This window comes from Nicotiana attenuata, unplaced genomic scaffold (assembly GCF_001879085.1).
Source record: "Nicotiana attenuata strain UT unplaced genomic scaffold, NIATTr2, whole genome shotgun sequence".
Lineage (NCBI taxonomy): Eukaryota > Viridiplantae > Streptophyta > Magnoliopsida > Solanales > Solanaceae > Nicotiana > Nicotiana attenuata.
Window position 1 is genome coordinate 152222 of NW_017670271.1, and position 16189 is coordinate 168410.

The window sequence follows — 16189 nt, forward strand, 5'->3', positions numbered from 1 at the left end:
CCTTATACCTTACCCCCTCCCCCCCCCCAACCCGGCCGTCCTTGGATACTCTCCTCTCTTCTTTCTCACCCCGTCAAACCCTAGCCCTGCCGTCACCCTTTTCCCTCTAATTCATGGAATCTATTCTTGATTCCCTGCCTTATTTGGCTTCGTCTCTCTACTGGTTACTCAACCTTGATGTTACTTGATTCATTTGCCTCAAATGGCGAGTGAATCTCAAGAGACCCAAACCAGTTTTGGTTCAAAGTCTCTCATACTTTGATGATTCCGTCTATGTTCATCCTAATACCTATGAGTATGAATATTTTCATTTTTTAGGGTTTCAAATCTCTGGTTCAAGCCAGATTTGGAACAACTTCTGTTTATTTTTATGAATCTGGCTATTTTTGGTCGAATCTGTTTAGATCTTTTTAGATCTGAAACGATTTTATGTTTGTTTTGGTATTTCTCATTTAAAATTTTAGTACTTTTATTTCTATTTGTTATAGTCTTTTATTATTATTGATCAATTTTATTTACCCTAAAAACTAGGGTTTTGGTTCTAACAGATTTTTGCAAAAATGTTTTAACCCTTAAATGTTTTCGTCTCTGGGTATATTAGGGTTTCCTCATTTATTTTGACTGATTTTACTATGTGTCTTTGTATTTCTTAGGGTTTTGATTATTTGACCGTTCGTTGCACTATTTCTTCCCATTTGCCTTAAACTCTGTCGATTAATTGTTAATTAATTTCACTTACCTAAATTAGGGGTTGAAATTGGACTTTCCTTTAGTACCAGTTTTTCTTTATTGGATTTTAGTTGTTCTTACCTTATTTAGAGTAATGTTCGATTAATAATTGGTGCTACTGGCCTGATTTTATGCTTTGATTATTAGAGCCGACTCCTAATTGATTTTGGAGCTAGTTCTTACCTTATTTAACCTAGTACTTAATTAGTAATTAATTCCGTATAAGGTTTTCCTTAAATCAAGTAGTACTAGCCTGACTTTAGTCGATTCAGTCTTGTTAATTGATTCATGCAGACCTTAATTGATTTTCATACCTTATTTGTGTATGACTGGTTCCTTACCTTATTAGTTTACTTCACTATGTGCTATTTATACCCCTTCCTCACTCCCTTTAGAACAACTCTTCAACGGAACGACTTTACCATACTCGAACTCTCCTATTTTCACTTCTAAACTTAAGCTCTCTCTCTTTCTCCTGTTCTAATTTCTGTGCTAAGTGGTATTATTTGGCCGGCTGAAAGCCAAGGCCAAATTGTGCTGGAACCTAGCTGTTACTACATCTTTAATTTTTTTCTTCTCAACAGGTATGCCCTAACCTTTGCAATTCCTTTCGCTATGCATTGTTTGATTAACTTGTTTCAATTCCCAGCATGATTCTGTTTGCTATGTGACTGCCTGATTCCACTTAGTGATGCTGCGAAACTAAGTTATCTCTAATAATGTGAAACCCTGTCCAATTCAATTGTATGTTCCCTGTTCCGACCATTGCTAGATACTGCAAACATGTAATGTGTGGCTAATTTTGTCTAAATGCTGGTATGAATATCAAGTCTGAACAAATATCAACTTGTTTGAATTATATGCTGAGCATGAGTTTTGTTTGTCCTTTGGTGCAGTTCTGTTATTGTTCTGTATGCACTGGTTTCTAAATCTGTCCCCCTTACCCTTACCCTTCTGAAAATTAGCTATTTTCTAAAACATTCCCCTTACCCCTGATATACTGGTTTTCAAACATCTACTCTTAGCTATCAAGGTTCCTACCATCCCTAGTGTGAGCACTGCCTAGGGTCCATGAGACTCCTTTGAACTTTGACACATTGGGGCTGATTTTCCAATCTTTTATGAATTCTGTGTTGAATGTGTGGTTTTAGTGTGAGCATTGCCCGGCGTCCCTGAGGCTCTTTGGGAACTTTGACACACTCGAAGCCTGGTTTAAGGTGTTGTGAATGGATCACTGCAATTGTTTCAGAGCTGTTGTGTTTGTAATCCTGGTTCCCAAGTTTATATTGGGCTTGCTAAGGCTCCCAATAGTGTAATAGATACTGCTATGTAATTTATTCATTCCGGGATGTAAAAATCTCTGTAGTAAATAGATCTGGGATTTAAGCTTGGTTGGGGGGGGGGGGGGGGGGTTCTATATCTTTGTTAAAAACTTGGGTAGAAATCCTTCCTATAGGTTTATTGCGTTGATTATGTGAATGTTACTACTCGTTTAGAGATCCTGCGTATAGGATGTTTTCTGACATGTTTGTGACTCTGCATTTTCACACTTTTGGCATACTAGAGACACTGCCTATAGGTCTTTTGCTAATTCTGTATTAGAAATCCATGTTCATAGGATCCACATATATTTCCAATCTCAACGTGCATATAGATTTCATGCCTATAGGAAATAAAACCAGCTTCAACTTAGATACCATGCCTATAGGAGATAAAAAATTAGTTTCAACCTAGAAATCATGTCAATAGGATTTAAACTAATAGATATCATGCATGTAGGGTGAAATCAGTTTGTAGGCTTAGAGATCATGTTTATAGGAGGTTAAATCAAGTCAACAGTTAGAAATCATGTCTATAGGAGTTAAATTAATTTTTCAACTTATAAAGCATGCCTATAGAAGCTAAAGAGATAAAACCTGTCTTTACGAGTTCAGATCAGTATTCCGCTTAGAAACCATGTTATAGGTCTATAATTAACAGTTGTAGATACTATGCCTATAGGATTCTGTTAATCACTTAGGCAAATATTTAGGGTTATTAATGATTCTGGGGTCTAAAACTGTGATATCTTACTGCCTGAAAATGCTAGATTCAAAGCTTTATAAAATCAGTAGGCAAACCAGTAGGTCCTGATGCTCGCCTTAATAATCTACTTCTTTATATTCTGTTCTGCTCATCTAGATATCCTGCCTATAGGATCCTAAATTAACGAAATTTGCTGATTTAAGTGCGTGCATTTATTGTCTACTTGTGGAGGTTAATATAAGCCCTTATTTGCTCCTTACATGATAATCCTATTTGAATTTTGTTTGTCGCCTAGCTTTCTCATTTTAAGCAACATAGGTCAGTCTACAACCACCCTGAATAGAGTTCCTAAATACCTCCAGGACCATAGGTACGGGACGGGTAGTGCACGCACAAGGCACGAGTTAGAAGCTATTATAACGCTTAGGTAACAACTAAAAGATAGTAATTGGGTAGTAAAGGAAATGATAGCCCATGCGCTAATGCTATGAGTAAAACCCTAAGTTGAGGGAGTTGTAAAGCATTGCATGGCATGATCCTATAGGCTAAAAAATATAGGACCACCCCCTATACTCCTGTGCAAAATAAGTTGAATATTGTATATGTCTAATTTATTTTCTTCCTTTTTAAGACTAATTCGCTTAATTTAAGTTCGGCCCGGACCCACCGTTGTGGACCTCGAGGGGTGCCTAACCCCTTCCCCTCAAGGTAATTTCGAGCCCTTACCCGATCTCTGGTGATGTAAACTGGTTATATGAGTTAATTGCTCTAGGTGTCCTAACGTACCATAATCCCTTAGGTGGCGACTCTTCAAATCCCTTACCCCGCCCAAAGGGAAAGGAGTTGTCTTAGAAATGTCGAAACCCGATTTCGCGAGAAAAAGGGGGCGGGACAGTAGCACATCTGTGGGATTTGGATAAGTTCAATCTCATTACTTTCTCATTTTTATCGCATTCTCCCTTTACCATTCCATAGTTACGAGAACCACTTAATTCTGACTTAATGCCATCTCACTCCTTATTTCCCCTTTAGGGGAGCACTAAGATTTAATGCTATGATGATCTACTTATAGTTGTTTTACCTGTTCATCTTGGGCTTCTTTTCATGTCATCGATGACCCTCACTCGCCTTGCGCTAATCCTTCTATACCAAGGATAATAAGATTCCTTACTCACAAGGGAGACACCTAGTGTAACTGGCACTTACAGTCCCTTAAGCTTAACTTTGCTCACATTGCTTGCTTTAGGGAAGCGTCTTCCAGAATGACCTTTAAAGGTTATTCTTCTGTCGTCCATTGTATTATTGCCAGAATACAATCTTTGAAATTGTCATGATGCCGACTATTATCAAATCACTCAGTGCCCAATTCATGTTTAGTTTATCTTGTTCACTAGTCCATACTGATTTCTATTAGTTTGGGGTCTAACTTTTCCTTCTGGTAATCACGTTAGAGTCACCAACTTATTTCTCGTAATGAGGATATGACTTTATAACGTATACTCTATATTTTCCTCAAGGCCTGTCATCTCTCATATTTTCCTTCACTTGACTATAGACTCTGTAATACTGTCATCTTTTTGTCCTACCATTGTCATCCATGTATCACATTTTACTCATAATGCCTCATTAACTCTCTTCTTATTTCCAGCTAACATTTATGTCTATCACTTTATTCTGAAAACTCGAAGAGGACATTCTTTTGCTTTTAGATCCCCTTGCTCCGTCTACTGGCTCTTCGTGTTGTCTAACATTCTTTCTTTATAAGGGACGGGAGCCACACTAAGGTAATATTTATCCCCTCAAGGCTTCCAGTGCCTATCTTTGTAGTACTCATATCTAGCTGTACTATTTTAGAGTGCACCATCTGGGTGTCTCACAAGGAGAATTATTACCACGTTTGTAATATCCTTCGAAAATGTCAGCTAATGCTAACAATCCATCCAACATTTTGGGTTACTTTAACCCCAGCTGGATCTTGATATTCGTCCTTCTCTTATACTACTTCTGTTAGCCTCCATAAGGCATAAATTAGATGGGTGTGGCCAATTATACATAACTCTGTTACTGTTGAAGGTAACTCAAAATGCTTATATTCCTCTGCCTGAATTGTAAATATTGATAATCTTCATTAAATGGGCTCCTCGTACCCTTCTTCATCTTGATTCTTTTACTCATGGAAACTTGTATCTATCTTCTGAATCTCTCATTGCCTTTCACCATAGAGGTGGATAGATTTTCCTGCCTTAAGGCTCTTTATAAAAGGGTTACACATCTTAGTACACACATGATCTGCTGAAGACCTTACATTTACTCATCATAAGCATCATGCAGAATCGAGTTCCTCCAACTCGAATCTTCCATAGCCACGTTCAATCTCTTACCAAATGTCTTTCTTGATGTAGGCATCATCGTATTATGAATAAGATAGAGTTTAGGAAATGGAGTTCTTACAACTGAGCTCTACCACATGATCTAGAGTAAGAAGAAAGAGTAAATTTCCTAAATGAACTGTAGCCTCCTGCTTATAAGTGTGGTGCACCGCACACCCATAAACAAGACTCTACTAGACACGGCTTGTAGACTCCCTAGTACAAAACTGCTTTGATACCACTTTTTTCACGACCCAAGGTCACGACGGGCATCTAGTACCTTACTCAACCGAGTACCAATGTAACATATCATTCTTATCGTACTATCATTGGTAACTGTGGCAACATGGCCATAACTCGTAATGTATAACTATAAGTTGGAAGGCACTATATCAATGAACCATCTTTCTTAAAACATGAATACATATGGGCCGTCAAGGCTTCTGGCATACTGTACAAAAAGAACCTCTGTCTACAAAGCCTCTAAGAGTATTTGACATCAAATGAGACAGGGTACTAGCCTACCCATAAGTCAGTAGAAAAATTCTGACACGATAACTCATAGACTCGGTTGCACTCCGAATGAGGTGGATTCTTACCGATCCTTCGCTGAATGCTAACCTCATCTACTATGAGGGCTTATCAAAATGATTATCTATACCTGCAAGCATGAATACAGCGTCCCCAACAAAAGGACGTCGGTACGAATAATGTACTGAGTATGTAAGGCACATAAATAAGTATATAAAATACATGAAAGAAACATGGAGTAAATGACTCAACCTGTAAGTCTGGATAACTCTGTAAATCATGAAATACTTATATTGTCATGTAACGTATGAATGTCATATTGTACATAGGTACATGTGTTCATAACATCATCAAGCCTTTGAGGCATCCCATCATATCATCTCGGCTACTGTGGATAAAATCATCCACGTATACCAGCTGATCGGGTGGTGGTGTGTATAGAACGCCGTAACCTTTTCCCATATCCTATATACATATAATATACATATATACGCATATATAACGTCATCAGGTCATGGGTCAATGTACATGTATAAATGAATGCAATGCATGAGAAGTACGTCAATAAGATCTCTCTGAATGTCATAAGAACAATATGCCTCTGATTAATATCATGAAGTAAACGTTTCAACTTACGTATTTTTCTGAGACTCATGAACAGAAGATTTAATAATAAGACACATGGGAATTCAAGAACATAGCCACCTCTAATACTTCTATGAATAGGGTCATTTATGGAAGTTGTGCATTTGCTCATTTCGTTTGTGTCGTATAGATATTGCCAAAAGAAAAGAAGGGATAGCCTTAACATACCTGGACCGATTATCTTGACAATTCCTCTAACACACATCTTTTGCAACGAAACACGTAACGACGATCGGTGTAGGGAAAAATCTGTATGATTTTCTTGAGAATGATTGCACCGTACTCCCTTAAAATTGCGCAATCTCACGTGGCTAAGATACAATCTCGTATTAATTGTTGAAGTAACTCACGTTGCCGTTCAAATCATATGATATCTCTCTTTGAATTTGAGAAGTCTTGTATGATACTTGCTGAATTTTCTCTATTACCTTGTAGAGATGCAAAGTGAATTTATAGAGGTCTTAATGTCTTTGGTTGCGGGCCCCACTTATGTGGTGACTTGGCCAATGAATTCCCAAGTTATGCCACCTAATCTCAAGATTTACTTAGTCACATTAGGATTGATTAAGCCTTCATGCTTGCTGCCACGTTGAGGGGGGTGTCATCCTTAAGATTTATCCAAAATTTCTATTTACAAATTAATATCCCACTTAAAAATCCATAATTATCCAATTATCCCCACAATTAAGAATTATCTCAAATTACTTAAAATACTACTTACTTTTAACACACTTTATACACCTTACTATCATGGTCATGTGGTACCTTGTATGGTACTACTCCATAAATACCAGGTATTATAGTTCGTACCGTATTTTATCCCAAATTGTCAAACTTCGACGAAACTCATTTTCTTCAATTCGCTTGCCCTCTCACCTTCACGAATTTACTTATCACTTGTTTGAAATAGCATATTACTTATAATCTCCAAATAATCTTGTCTTTGGACTGATGTCAATTATCTTACGACAATTTCAACGTACAATACTATAGGGTGCAACATCGTCGAAATATAATACTGCGGAGCGTAACATCGACGTAATACGGTGGGGCATAACATCATCGTAATATAATACTGTGGAGCGTAACCTAGACGTAATACTGCGGGGCATAACAGTAAAGTAAATACATATATGAACAGTGTAAGGTATATAACTCAACTATCTCTACATGCCAATGCACATACTGTATGAAATGCACCGTATGCTCCCACTCTTAAATGCTCAGCTACTCAATATTGTATATGGCCCATCCGGCCAAGGGAAGATCCATCCCGAAACATGTACATCACTTACTATAAGTCATCCTGTACCGAGGAAAAGGGCAATCCAGCCTTGTGGATAAGATCCATCTCAAGGTATCAAGTACTTGGGACAAGATCCATGTCCAGGGAAGATCCATTCCTCAATATTATGAACCGCGCTAACGGGGTGTGTGTTACAGACTCCTGAGGGGCTCGTACAGCCTAAGCGCTATCACAAATCAATATAACCGCTGCAGCGTGAAGCTCGATCCCATAACTGTCACTTATAACTAGGCTCTCGGCCTCACTCAGTCATCAATCTCTCTAGTCTCACCCACAGGCTCACAATATCATGAAAACTAACTTTGAACAATGATATGATGTATCAATAAATAACTGAGACTGATATATGATATAAAAATGCATAAGCATGACTGAGTACGGAATATCAAAGAAAATAGTGAGATGACAACAAGAAACGACCACTAAGGGTCCTAACAGTACTAGCATAAAGCCTAAACATGATATCTAGCATGATTTATAGCTCAATTACTTTATCACATGATGACAACATGAATATCAACAGGATAGAGTCACTATACGGTGCTATGGAATCACCCAGGCCACAATTCTCACGGCCCACCCCCGCAGGACCGTCACTTGGCATGTGCGTCACCTCAATACCAATCACATAACACATAATTTGGGGTTTTGAACCCTCAAAACCAAGTTTGAAAGCGTTACTAACCTCAAACCGAGCAAAATACTACTCCGCAATGCCCTTGCCCCTCAAATCGGCCTCTAAACGTCCTGAATCTAGACACAAGTAGTACAAAACAATCAATAAAGGCTAAAGGGATCAATTCCACAAGAAAACTACTAAATTAGAGCCAAAATCCGAAACCGACTCAAACCTGACCCCCGGGCCCACGTCTCAAAATCCAATAAAAGTCACAAACCCGAAAGCCCATTCACTCACGAGTCTAACCATACTAAGTTTATCAAAATCCGACATCATTGGCCCCTTCAAATCCCCAAAATTCATTCTCCATTACTCAAGCCCTAATCTCCCAAATTTCACCTCAGAATCACACTAATTAGGTGTAGAATCAGTGAGGAAACACCATTCTTGAAGCTAAATAGGCACAAGGAACTTACCTCAGCGATTACTTCGAAATCCCTCTCAAAATCCCCAAAATCCGAGATAAAAAATGATGAAAATAGTGAAAAATCTCGAAGTGTTCTATTTATAGGCTCTGCCCGGTAAAACCACACCTGCGGACCTCTTGTCACATCTGGAACATCGCACATGCGGAAGTTCCGTAGCAGGTGCGGATTCCACTTAAGCTCCCAGATTCCGCATATGTGCCTCCTCTTCCGCCTCTGCGTGATCGCATATGCACTCCTAACCTCGCACCTGCGCTTCCAGTCCAACCCAGCCTTGCCCGCATCTGCGACCTCCTCTTCGCTTCTGCAGGGTCGCACCTCCGGGCTCCCCACCGCAGGTGCGAAACACCAGAACACCAGCAGAAATCAGCAATGCCTAAGTCCAAATTTCCTCCCGATGGGCATCCGAAACACCCCCGAGGCCCCCGGGACCTCAACCGAACATACCAACACGTCCCATAACATCATACGAACTTTGTCGAATCCTCAAATCACCTCAATTAACATCTAAATCACGGATTACTCTCGGATTCAAGCCTAAAGAAATCTAAACTTCCAAATTCCACAAACGACGTCGAAACCTATCAAACCACGTCCGATTGACCTCAAATATTGCACACACGTCATAAATTACACCACGGACCTAGTTCAATTCCCGGAATTCCAATCCGACCTCGATATCAAATTTCCACTACCGGTCAAATTTGCCAAAATTCCAACTTTCGCAAATTCAAGCCTAATTCTACTACGGACCTCCAAATCACAATCCGGACGCGCTCCAAAGTCCATAATCACCTAACGGAGCTAACGAAACCATCAAAAATTGAATTCGAGGTCGTTTACACATAAGTCAACATCCGGTTAACTTTTCCAACTTAAGCTTTGAATTAAAAGACTATGTGTCTCAAATCTCGGTCTCCCAAATAGCCTCCTCCACAGGCTGACCTCTCCACTGCACTTTCACTGAAGCTACATCCTTTGACCTCAAATTTCGAACCTGCCGCCCCAAAATTGCCATCGGCTCCACATGATAAGTCAAATCACCATCCAACTAAACCGTGCTGAAATACAAAATATGGGATGGATCGCCAATATACTTCCGAAGCATAGAAACATGAAATACTAGATGCACGCTCTACAAGCTACGTGGCAAAGCAAGCTCATAGGCCACCTCCTCAATCCTCCGAAGTACCTCAAACGGCCCAATGAATTCCTTAATCTCATAACACCCTTCATGGGTGAAACCTTCACCAAAACCTTCTCCCCAACCATGTAAGACACATCACGGACCCTTCTGTCAGCATAACTCTTTTGCCTCGACTACAGTCAATTTTACCTTGTCAAATGCATCCTGAACCAAGTCTGTACCCAAAAGCCTAGCCTCACCCGGATCAAACCAACCCACTAGAGATGTACACCACCTCCCATATAAAGCCTCGTATGGATCCGTCTGAATGGTGCGCTCGAACTGTCCGTTCGTCTGAGGGTGAAATGATGTGCTCAACTCAACCTGAGATCCCAATTCTCGCTGCACGGCTCTCCAAAATTGCAATGTAAACCGCGTGCCCCTATCTGAAATGATGGAAACTAGCACATCATGATGACGAAAAATCTCCTGGATGTAAATTTCAGCCAACCGCTCTGAAGAATATGTAGTACCAACTGGAATGAAGTGCGCGGACTTGGTCAGCCGATCCACAATCACCCAAATGGCATCGAACTTCCTCGAAGTCCATCTGGTCTGGAAGGTGGTGCATAAAAACGGGCCTGGCTGCCACCTGATCGGCCTCCTCCTCTAGGGCGGACCCTAGCTGACTGAGCTCTACCTCGAGCTGGTTGGGCGGGTGGTGAAGTAACTGGTGCTGAAGTCAAAGGCTGACTCCTCTTCTGAGATGAGCCTCCCGTAAGGCGGGGATAGTACCTCTTGATATGACCCAAATCTCCACACTCAAAGCAACCTCTATCGGTGAATGGCGGTGGGGACTGAAGGGAGCGCCGAGCACCGGGATACATGCTAGAAGGCCCCGACATAGATGAACCCTGAGCTGATGGTGCATGAGATAAACTCTGAGCTGAAAGGGCACTCAGGGATAAGTGGCCCTTGTGAGAACTGTGAGAACCATGGCTAGATGATGCACCATGGTGTACTAGGCTGGCCGCCTTAGCATGCCTGTAAGGACGACCTCTGTCGTGGAGAAACTGACCTCCAGAAGGAACACCACTAAAAGCTACCTAATCCACTTTTGTCACGACCCAAACCGATGAGCCACGACGGGCACCCGGTACCTTACGCAACCGAGTACCAATGTAATGTATCTTTATTACTACGTCATCATAGATAGGTGGGCTAGAAGGCGTGTCATGATACAACCAGAGTAAACATGAGGGAATACCCGACATAGAACATTCCAACCTGATATAGAAACTTATACGTGTGACATACGGGCCTATAAAGCCAACGTGATCCATTATATGCTTTAAATATAGGTCGACAAGGCCATAAAAATATCAGTACACATGACATCTGTCTACAAGCCTCTAAGAGTACATACTTATCATAAAGGTTGGGACTTACCCCGCCATACCAACCATTACATGTACTAATCATACTGACCAAATAAGAAACTCCGGAGCAATGGAGTGCATCGAGATCTTCCGCTGAGCTGATAGCCTACTTTGAGGACTCTCGACTTGTCTATCAGGACTTGCGGGCATGAAACACAGCATCCCCACGGAAAAGGGACGTCAGTACAAATAATGTACCGAGTATGTAAGGAATGAAAATCAGTAAATAATAGACATGAGAGAAACATGGAGTAAAAGACTCGACATGTAAGTCTGAATAACCCTGTATATAATAAAATACTCATAGTGTCATGCATATGCATATGTATGTCATGTCGTGCATACGTACATGTGTTCATAACATTATCAAGCCTCTGAGGGCATCCTATCATATCATCTCTGCCACTGTGGGCAAATCATAAACGTATACCAGCTGATCAGGTGGTGGTGCGTATTTGATGCCGTAACCTTTTCACATATCCCATATACATATAATTCACATATATACGCGTATATAACGTCATCTGGTCATGGGTTAATGTAAATTAATGCAATGCATGAGAAGTACGTCAATAAAATCTTTCGGAGTGTCATAAGACCATTATGCCTTTGATTAATATCATGAAATAAACTTTATCAACTAACGTATTCTCTGAGACCTATGAACGGATCATAGAATAATATGACACATGGAATTCAATAAGATAGACACCTCTAATACTTCTACGAATAGAGTCATTTATGGAAGTTCTGCATTTGCTCGTTTCATTTGTATCATATGGATCATTCCAAAAAGAAAGAAGGGATAGCCTGAACATACCTGAGCCGGGTTCTCTGGACAATCCTTCTAACATGCAAGAATTGCGACAAAACTCGTGACGACAAGTTTGGAGTAGGGAAAAATCCGTATGATATTCTTGAGAAAGATTATACTGGGCTTCTTTAGAGTCACGTTGCTTAGATGCTTAAGGAATTTTCTCACTTGAATTCTTGCATCCTTTGCGTGAATATGAATATCCGTTGCCTACTTTGATAACCTTTCTCTTGAATTAGAAAGGTGTTAGGCTTTTATTTTATGACGAAGTCATGTATTAATTACATATGACACCTTTTCACTCCAATGTAAGATTCATAAGATGGATAAGGCCTTGCTGCCACGTGAAATCCCTTGGTTTTTATCCAAAAGACCTTAATTAACCATCCACCAACTCCCTAATAAATTTATCAATTCCCCACTAATCCAAGATTTAACCAATTACCCACATAATTAAGAATTATCTCAAATTACTTAATATACTACTCACTTGACACACTTGATGTACCCTACTATCATGGTCATGTGGTACCTTGTATGGTACTAGTCCATAAATACCGGGTATTTTAGCTCGGATCGTATTTTATCCCAAAATGTCAAACTTCGACGGAACTCATTTTCTTTGATTCGCTTACCCTCTAATCTTCACGAATTAATTTGTAACTTAATTGAAATAGCACAATACTTAGAATCCCAAAATAAATCTCATTCCTGAACTTACGTCGATTAACTTACGACGAAGCTTTAACGTCCGAAAATTCGGGACGTAACATCTCATTTCCGATATTATATCAATTTACTTATGGCATACTTCCACGTATGAAAACATGGGGTGTAACATCATTCCCCTATTTGGAACACTCATCCTCGAATGTTGACTGATGCACTTATTAATCTCATAACCCAAAGCTCTTGCGATTACTTTAGTACTCCTCATGCCATCTAGGCAACTATTCTGTGAATTAATCCCAAAGGCCAGGTCATCCCCCCCCCCCCCCTTTAAGCCTTTCTCTCACACCATGACTTGTAGTCGGAATCATTTTAATCTCGTAACTGTTGCTACCTTCTATCATGCAACCTTTACGACTCTAACTTTGTATGTGCACCTATGCGACTCTTCTATTCTCTTTCCTCCATCTTTTAGACAATCTCTAGGCTTCACTTTGTGAACATATACAAAATTATGTCAAGTTGTCCCTCCGGGATTCATTAGCTTTACTAAATCTGTAAGCCATACTATACCATAATTGTTACTTCGATTTATCGTTGTGGAGGTCTGCTACCAAATTCTGGCTTACTCTTGTTGCTTATCCCATATGTATAAATCTAAGTTCTTTAATTCTTCCTCATTACTGTTCATCTTAAGAATGACGACCTAATCTCAGCTCATACTTTGTGACTTTTGTCCATCCATTATGATTTGCCTCAAAATTGACCTACAATTTACCACTGATAACTTGAGACTTCTTACGTAAAACCTTGCCACTAGGGGTTACGTTGCATCGAGGAATATTTGAAGTGATTTCCATGATCGTATTTCATAGTATCTCAAATTGATTCACCTTATGGGGGTATTCTGGTCTCGTGCCATCCGCGAAACCCTTTTTTTCTTCAAATCATTATTCAATCGAAGGCCCAAATGTTATATTTTATCTGTCACAATTACACCTTCATTTCACTACCAGGGCAGCATTCCATCTCTTCTAAATGCTACTAGTCTTAGACTCTTTTGAGTTCATTCAGGCTATACTGAGCCTTTTATAACTTAGAGAACCTATCAGCTCTGTTGTTTTCATGGGCTTAGTCCCGAGAACTTATTCATTCTCGTCACCTTCTCACTCACCTTTTCTTGTCCTTACTCCTGTCTTCCTAAAACCTTATCGCTTACCATACCTTAGCTTGCGACCTACACATATCTATTTATACTACTTGCAATCTTCCTTTAACTTTCTTGCATCATAGATTTCCTTATGTTATTCTGGAACATCAAGCAAGATATCACTTCGTCTCTAACTCTTCTTTGCTCTCCTAACTAGGCCTCTCAATACCTAGAAACCATAAGCTGGAAAATATACCTTTGACGATGCTTCTATCATTTCTGGATACTGAATCTCTGTGCTTCTAGCCTTCTATCCGAAGTATAGACTATTCACAACCTTCTGCATTTGGGTACCTCGTAGGTTGTTCACCTTTACCTTACTTACCTTAAAATCTCCCATCACATCTTTTATCTCTTTCATAACCCCTCTTCCACATAGATATGATTCATATCCACAACTTGGAGCTTTATAATAATACTACAATCCGGTGGGAGCCTCATACTGACATCTTATAAGGCTGTTACTTTTCTAACTCACTTTATCATAGAGTTGTTATAGACTATGGTTGTTGTATTATCTCTCTTGTACCTCTGATTTTAAGGCTGGTCCTGCAATGTTCTCGATCACGATTTCTATAATTTTCTAAGTCCAATAATCAGACTCCTGATTTACTTAGTTGATGTAACTCTTTAGTTTCCTCTTCCCTTTGATCAACCTTCATGTAGGCTTAAGCTATCTTCCGATCTGCGCTCATGGTATCAGTTATTACTTTAGTCCTTCATGGACGCTATAGAATATCCAGGATATAATCTTCTAACAATTCAATTCTTTGTCTATGACCTGGACTTAATTTTTTCTTTTAACTTATATTGGAGTCTTCTACGATTGTATGATTGTCAATATATATGTATACTCCAAAATCGCAAGTCCATTCATAACGTAACCAACTCTGGGTCATTGATCGAATAGTTCCTTTCGTTCCTTCTCAACTTTCTTTAAACGTAAGCTATTACTTTTCCCGGTCTTCTGACTCCTTGTTGCGTGCATACTTAGCTTATCTTAGTTCCCACGCATGCTAGAATTTTTGTGCAACTCATATAATCTCGAATATTACTTTTGACTTTACTTCCTGTTTATTTGTCACGACCCAAACCGAAGGACCGCGACGGGCACCCGGTGCCTTACTCAACCGAGTACCAACGTAACATATCTTTCTTATCATACTATCAAGGGTAAATGAGATAGAAAACATGTCATGAGATAACAAGAATAAAACATAATGGAATACTCAACATATGATGACCGAACATGATATACAAACTTATACATGTGATATACGGGCCTATAAGGCCGACATGACCATTTGTAAACTCAAGAGATAGGCCGACAAGGCCATACAAGTATCCATACACCTGACATCTGTCTACAAGCCTCTAAGAGTACATAAAATCATAAAGGTCGGGACAGGGCCCCGCCATACCAATCAATACATATCCAAAGCATACTGACCAAATAGGCAACTCCGGAGCAAGTGGAGTACACCAACACCTTCGCTGAGCTGATAGCCTACTAGGAGGAATGACAACCTGTCTATCGGGACCTGCGGGCATGAAACGCAGCGTCCCCAGGCAAAAGGGACGTCAGTACGAATAAAGTACCGAGTATGTAAGGCAAGAAAGCATAAACAAGATCAGTAACGTAAAGAGAGATAGAGGAGATACAACCTGTAACATCTGAGTGCCTCTGGGGACTACTGACATGAAATGCATAATACATATATATACATAAACTTTTAAAAACATACGCCTCTGTGGGCATCATCATCATCATATCATACCCGGCCTCAAAGAGGACTCGGTAAAAACGTACCCGGCCATCATAAGGCTCGGTAGAATCGTACCCGGCCACGTGGAGCTCGGTAAACCCAACTGATCAGTGGTTGCACAATAGGTGCCATACCCGGCCGACTATAGCGCGGCTCGGTAGAGTAAAGTAGATACATATATAATGCATGCTGGACTCATGGAGTCACGTTCTAAACCTTTAGGAGTGACATAAGGTCATTGCACCATCGATTAACATTATGGACATCATACCATCAATATGAACTTCACTAGGACTCAAGGATCATATATGCTTTCTTGGAATAACTTTGTAAGGAAAGAATAACATGGACAACCTTGGTTGCTAGGAGTAGATTCATTATGAAATAGCGTATCGTTTATATTCGTTTCACTTTAGATCATGCCAAAAGAATGAAGGAAGAGCCTTAACATACCTT